The sequence below is a fragment of the Hemitrygon akajei genome, chromosome 4 (assembly GCF_048418815.1).
Source record: "Hemitrygon akajei chromosome 4, sHemAka1.3, whole genome shotgun sequence".
NCBI classification, from domain to species: Eukaryota; Metazoa; Chordata; class Chondrichthyes; order Myliobatiformes; family Dasyatidae; genus Hemitrygon; species Hemitrygon akajei.
In genome coordinates this window covers 130,795,635-130,801,634 of record NC_133127.1, presented here as the reverse complement: position 1 = coordinate 130,801,634, position 6,000 = coordinate 130,795,635, and the positions used below count along the sequence as shown (strand labels likewise).

The following is a 6,000-nucleotide window of genomic DNA, read 5'->3' as shown; positions in this document are numbered from 1 at the left end:
TTCATACAGTCGCCCCCGGAAGAAGGCAAATATGAAGCATTCAAAGCGCTGCTCATTGGGACCTTTGGCCTCTCACGGCATGAACGGGGTGCCCGCCTGCTTCACCTGGACGGTTTGGGAGACAGACTGCCGTCAGCATTGATGAACGAGATGCTGTCCCTGGCTGACGTACACAAGCCCTGCCTCATGTTCGAGCAAGCGTTCCTGGAGCAACTGCCCGAGGACATACATCTGCTGCTGGCCGACGCAGATTTCAGCGACTCCCGGAAGGTGGCGGCCCGGGCAGACGTGCTGTGTAAAGCCAAGAGGGAGAGCGTGGCATCCGTCAGTCAGATTACCAGGCCACGTGCCCAACAGCAGACCAGACCAGGCCTGGCAGGGGGGCGCACACAACACAGAGAGAGGAGTGAGGAGGCCAGTGAACAGTGGTGTTTCTACCACCAGCGGTGGGGCACAAAAGCCCGCTGTTGTCACCCGCCCTGCAAGGGCCAGGGCCAGCTGCCGCTAATGACTATGGCGGCTGGCCACCAGGACAGCCTCTTGTACGTCTGGGACAAACAGTCGGGACGCCGCTTCTTGGTTGACACCGGAGCGGAAATCAGCGTCTTGCCTCCGACGGGGTATGACACCCACAACAGGAAGCCAGGACCCACCCTGAGGGCCGCAAACGACAGCACGATACGGACCTACGGCACCCACACAGTGCAGCTGCAGTTTGGTGCCAGCTGGTTCACGTGGGACTTCACACTGACCACGGTGGCCCAACCACTCCTGGGGGCGGACTTCTTGTGAGCTCACAGCCTGCTGGTCGACTTGCAAGGGAAAAGACTGGTACATGCCGAGACTTTCCAGACATTCTCCCTGGGTGAAGCCAAGTTGCCGGCCCCACACCTGGACTCCATCACGCTGTCGGACAACGAATTCACCAGAATCGTGGCGGACTTTCCATTGATTCTGGCACTGCAGTTCACAGCAGCCATGCCCAGACATGGGGTACAGCACCACATCCCAACCCAGGGACCACCCCTCCACGCCCGCGCATGAAGGCTCCCCCTGGAAAAGCTCCGCCTGGCGAAGGAGGAGTTCAAGCGGATGGAGGAATTGGGGATTGTACGGAGGTCCGACAGCCCATGGGCCTCCTCCCTGCACATGGTGCCCAAAGCAGCCGGGGGCTGGAGACCTTGCGACGACTACCGCAGACTGAACGAGGCTACAACTCCAGACCACTACCCCGTGCCGCACATACAGGATTTTGCAGCAAACCTGCACGGGGCAAGAATCTTTTCCAAAGTAGACCTCGTCCGGGGATACCATCAAATCCCGGTGCACCCTGAAGACATCCCCAAAATAGCACTCATCACCCCGTTCGGCCTGTTCGAGTTCCTCCGAATGCCGTTCGGCCTGAAGAATGCCGCACAGACGTTCCAGAGGCTAATGGACGTGGTGGAACGCGAACTGGACTTTGCGTTCATCTATTTGGATGAAATCCTTATAGCCAGCAGTAGTCGTCAGGAGCATCTGTCCCAACTCCGCCAGCTCTACTCCCGCCTGAGTGATTTCGGCCTCACGATCAACCCGGCTAAATGCCAGTTTGGTCTCGATACCATCAACTTCCTGGGCCACAGGATTACCGAGGACGGGGCAACACCTCTGCCCGCCAAGGTAGACGCGATCCGCCACTTTGCCCGGCCCAACACGGTCAAAGGCCTGCAGGAGTTCGTTGGTATGGTGAACTTCTACCACCGTTTCCTCTCCTCAGCAGCCCGTATCATGCGCCCTTTGTACACCCTGATGTCGGGTAAAGGCAAGGACATTACTTGGGACGAGGAGGCTGCGGCCACTTTCGTTAAAGCCAAGGAAGCCTTGGCAGATGCCGCGATGCTGGTGCACCCCAGAACGGATGTTCCGACCGCCCTCACGGTGGATGCATCCAACACAGCAGTCGGTGGGGTGCTGGAGTAGCTCATCGAGGGGCGCTGGCAACCTCTGGCGTTCTTCAGCAAGCACCTACGACCACCCGAACTCAAGTACAGTGCTTTCGACCGGGAGCTGTTGACACTGTATCTGGCAATCCGGCATTTCAGGTACTTCTTAGAAGGCAGGCCATTCACCGCGTTCACGGACCACAAACCGTTGACCTTCGCGTTCACGAAGGTGTCCGATCCTTGGTCGGCTCGCCAGCAGCGACATCTGTCCTACATCTCCGAGTACACGACGGACATCCAGCATGTCTCGGGAAAGGACAACGTTGTGGCGGACGCACTCTCCAGACCAGCTGTCCAGGCCCTGTCCCTGGGGGTGGACTATGCAGCACTGGCGGAGGCGCAGCAGGCAGACGGCGAGATGCCCAGTTACAGGACCGCAGTCTTGGGTTTGCAGTTCCAGGACTTTCTGGTAGGCCCAGGTGAGAGGACCCTCCTGTGCAACATGGCTACCGGCCAACCTTGCCCCATCGTCCCGGCAGCCTGGAGGCGGCGAGTTTTCGACTCCATACACGGTTTGGCGCACCCATCTATTGGGACAACCGTCCGGCTGGTCTCCAGCAAGTTCGCATGGCACGGACTTCGCAAGCAGGTCAGTGAATGGGCCAGAACACGCACGCAGTGCCAAACAGCCAAGGTGCAGCGGCACACTAAAGCCCCGACGCAGCAGTTTGAACCCACCCACCGGAGGTTCGACCACATTCATGTGGATATCGTGGGGCCCCTGCCAGTGTCCCGAGGAGTGTGGTACCTCCTAACTATGGGAGACGGGTTCACGAGGTGGCCAGAGGCGGTTCCGCTCACTGAAACATCTGCCGATTCCTGCGCCCGAGCACTGATCGCAACCTGGGTAGCACGCTTTGGGGTACCGGCCCACATTACCTCCGACAGAGGTGCCCAGTTCACCTCCAGCCTGTGGTCGGCTGTGGCCAGCCTGGTGGGAACGCAGCTGCACCACACTACTGCCTACCACCCACAGTCGAACGGACTAGTGGAACGCTTCCACCGTCACTTGAAGTCGGCTCTCATGGCCCGCCTGAGAGGACCTAACTGGGTGGACGAGCTTCCCTGGGTCCTGCTTGGAATTCGCACAGTGCCCAAAGAGGATCTGCACATCTCGTCGGCCGAGTTGGTGTACGGCGCGCCCCTGGCCGTCCCGGGAGAGTTCATACCAGCCCCAAGGGGGCAAGAGGAAGAACCCACAGCAGTCCTGGATAGGCTACGCGAAAGGCTCGGCAACATGGCCCCCGTACTGACTTCACAGCACAGACGGACCCCGACCCATGTACCCAAAGACCTGCAGGACTGTAAGTTTGTGTTTCTACGAAGGGGCGGACGCCGGGCACCGCTACAGCGGCTGTACGAGGGGCCGTTCAAGGTGATCAACAACAACGGGTCCACGTACATTCTGGACATTGGGGGGAAAGAGGAGGTTTTCACGGTGGACCGACTCAAACCAGCCCATGTGGACTTGGTGCAGCCGGTCGAGGTTCAGGCACCGCGGCGCAGAGGCAGACCTCCCAAACAGAGGCTGATCCAGACTGTGGACATTGGGGGGTGTATCACCGGTTCTGGGGGGGGGGTTAATGTGGTGACCCTCTTTCTGCACAGGCGAACCGGCTCACAAATAGCCAGCGCGCGGGGGGAGACTTTGGTAATGCACTTCTGACGTCATTTCCGCCCGGAGAGGGCGGGCGCTAGGGATTAAATGCCAGCGCCGCGAAGTTTGAATAAACTAGTCTCGAAACGACTTGCTGACTGCGTGTCGTTATTTCAGCGCTGTGTGTAGCACATCGCTACAAGACACTGGATCTTTAGAATATAAATCTTATATAATTCATCAATATCTGAAATAACAGCAGTGAGTCTTGGAGTATGGGGCTGATTTACAAAGTCATTTTTCACGACAACAAATAGCATGCCAATCTCAGTGCGTAGGAATGTACTGGACTAACATGTCATCCAGCATTTTCAGTTTATGACATTTTAATCAAGAACTCATCACTTGCATAAATTAAGGAATGATTATATTATATGCCAATCAGTTTTTTAATGGGGCTGGTTGAAGTTTGCAGCATTCTCTGGAAGCTAAGAAGAAGCAATTACCAATTTCTCAAGGCCTTGGACACTGAAGTACATTTCAGACAATGAAAACTCAATTAAGTTTACCGTATATCTAAACTTTTATATGCTTATCAATAGCATAAAGTTGCAAAACACCTATATGTTGAAACAGTTTGAGTGACTTCCTGCCTCTAAAACATTCCCAACCACTGTTTAATTTCTTTGAATAATTAATTTTTGGTAGTATTTTCATCACCACTTCCTCTTATGGTGTCACAGTTAATGGTTCATATCTGTCACAAAATGGATGCTGCAGGAGTTCAGCAATAACTCAATGGATTATAGAGAAAACTGGCAACATTTGTCCTGCCTGGAGACTATCTGTTTAAGTAAGGCTCTGTAAACACACATATATTAACTTTTCATAGCAACGTAATTGTCAAACTGTGATTGGTGAAGAGGAAGGCGTAGACTTTTTAAAATCTGCTCGAGCTGCTAGAGTAAAGGTTGCAGCTATGAGCTTTCACAGTATTAGCCAAAGTGAACAGCTGACTGATTTCAATGCATCAATTTGGCATTTGTTAACATTGTCCTGAACTGGCTCGGCATGTAAATAATATGAGATGAACTGTGAGATTTGTCAGTAGTTTCCTTGGTTTCTGTTATAAGATCAACAACGATACAAAGAATATTAATTTATCTATGGAAAGCAAAGAATCTGCAATCTATAATTCTGTAAGCTGAGACCATAATCTCTAAAAGTTTTAAGATAGTGATGAATAACGTTAAGACTGCTACTTAAGTTTAAGAGCTAAATTGGAGTCCACCAGGTACAAGAACAGTTACTACCCCTCAACCATTAGGCTCTTAAACAAAAGAGGATAACCACAGTCATCCATTGAGATGTTCCTACAACCAATGATCTCACTTAAAGGACATTTTATCTTGTATTTCATGCTCTCATAATTTATTGTTATTTATTTATATTTGTATTTGCACAGTTTGTTGTCTTCTATGCTCTTGCTCTTTCTTTGATCCCATTTATAGTTACCATTCTATAGGTTTGCTGAGTATGCTCACTGGAAAAAGAATCTCAGAGTTGTTTGCGGTGACATAGAAATTTAGATATATGGTAAATTTAATTGACTTTTCATTATCTGAAATGTACTTCAGTGTTAAAGCCTTGGGAAATTGATAATTTACCTCTGACAGTAAATTTTACTTTGAACTTCGGAGGAAGGCAGATTACAACAGTATAAGGCAGGAAGTAGAGTAAGCAGATTGGGGAAGGCTGTTTAAGAGCAAATCCACATCTAATTCATGGGAGTTTTCTAAATCTTTTTCATTAGTGCTTACGACAAACATTTTCCAGTGAGAGGGAAAGATAAAGATGACAAAGTTCAGGACTTTGGATGTCAAGAGGCACTGAAAGTCAGTCAAAACAAAATGGAGCGTATGTAAAGTTCAGGAAGCTGAAATCAGCCAAGGTCCCTAGGAGATACATTAAAAAAAGCAGGAAAGAACTCAAAACAAGGAATTAAGATGGACAAAAGGACCATGACATCTCCTTGACGAGTAGGATTAGGGAGAATCTCAAGATATTTTGCACCTATATTAGGAGCAAGAGATTAGGACAACAGAGACAAACCAGGAAATTATAGTTAGTGGGAGGGTAGGGAAATTACTGGAGAAGAACATTGGAGACATGATTTGTATGCATTTGGAAAATAGTGAACATACTTGATATAGACAGCATGGGTTTGTGCAGGGGAGGTCCTTTCTCACAAAATCGATAACATTTTTTTGAGGAAATGACAATTATTGAAAGGGGTAGGGCAGTAATGCATTTGACAAGGTCTCTCAAGTTGACAGAATTGATAAACTGAATCTAACACTCACTTGGTCATAGCAGACAGAGAGTAGTGATAGAGGCGTGTTTTTCTGATTGGATACC

At 50.7% G+C, this 6,000-nt stretch overlaps 1 long non-coding RNA gene across 1 annotated transcript in view; it reads left to right on the top strand.

Moving 5' to 3' along the window:
* The first annotated feature begins 4,332 nt into the window (after window positions 1-4,332).
* LOC140726652 (uncharacterized) overlaps window positions 4,333-6,000 on the top strand; it is a 54,811-nt gene continuing 53,143 nt past the window's right edge. The window contains exon 1 of the long non-coding RNA XR_012098690.1: window positions 4,333-4,435. This is a non-coding gene — a long non-coding RNA (uncharacterized lncRNA). The remainder of the gene's footprint in view (window positions 4,436-6,000) is intronic.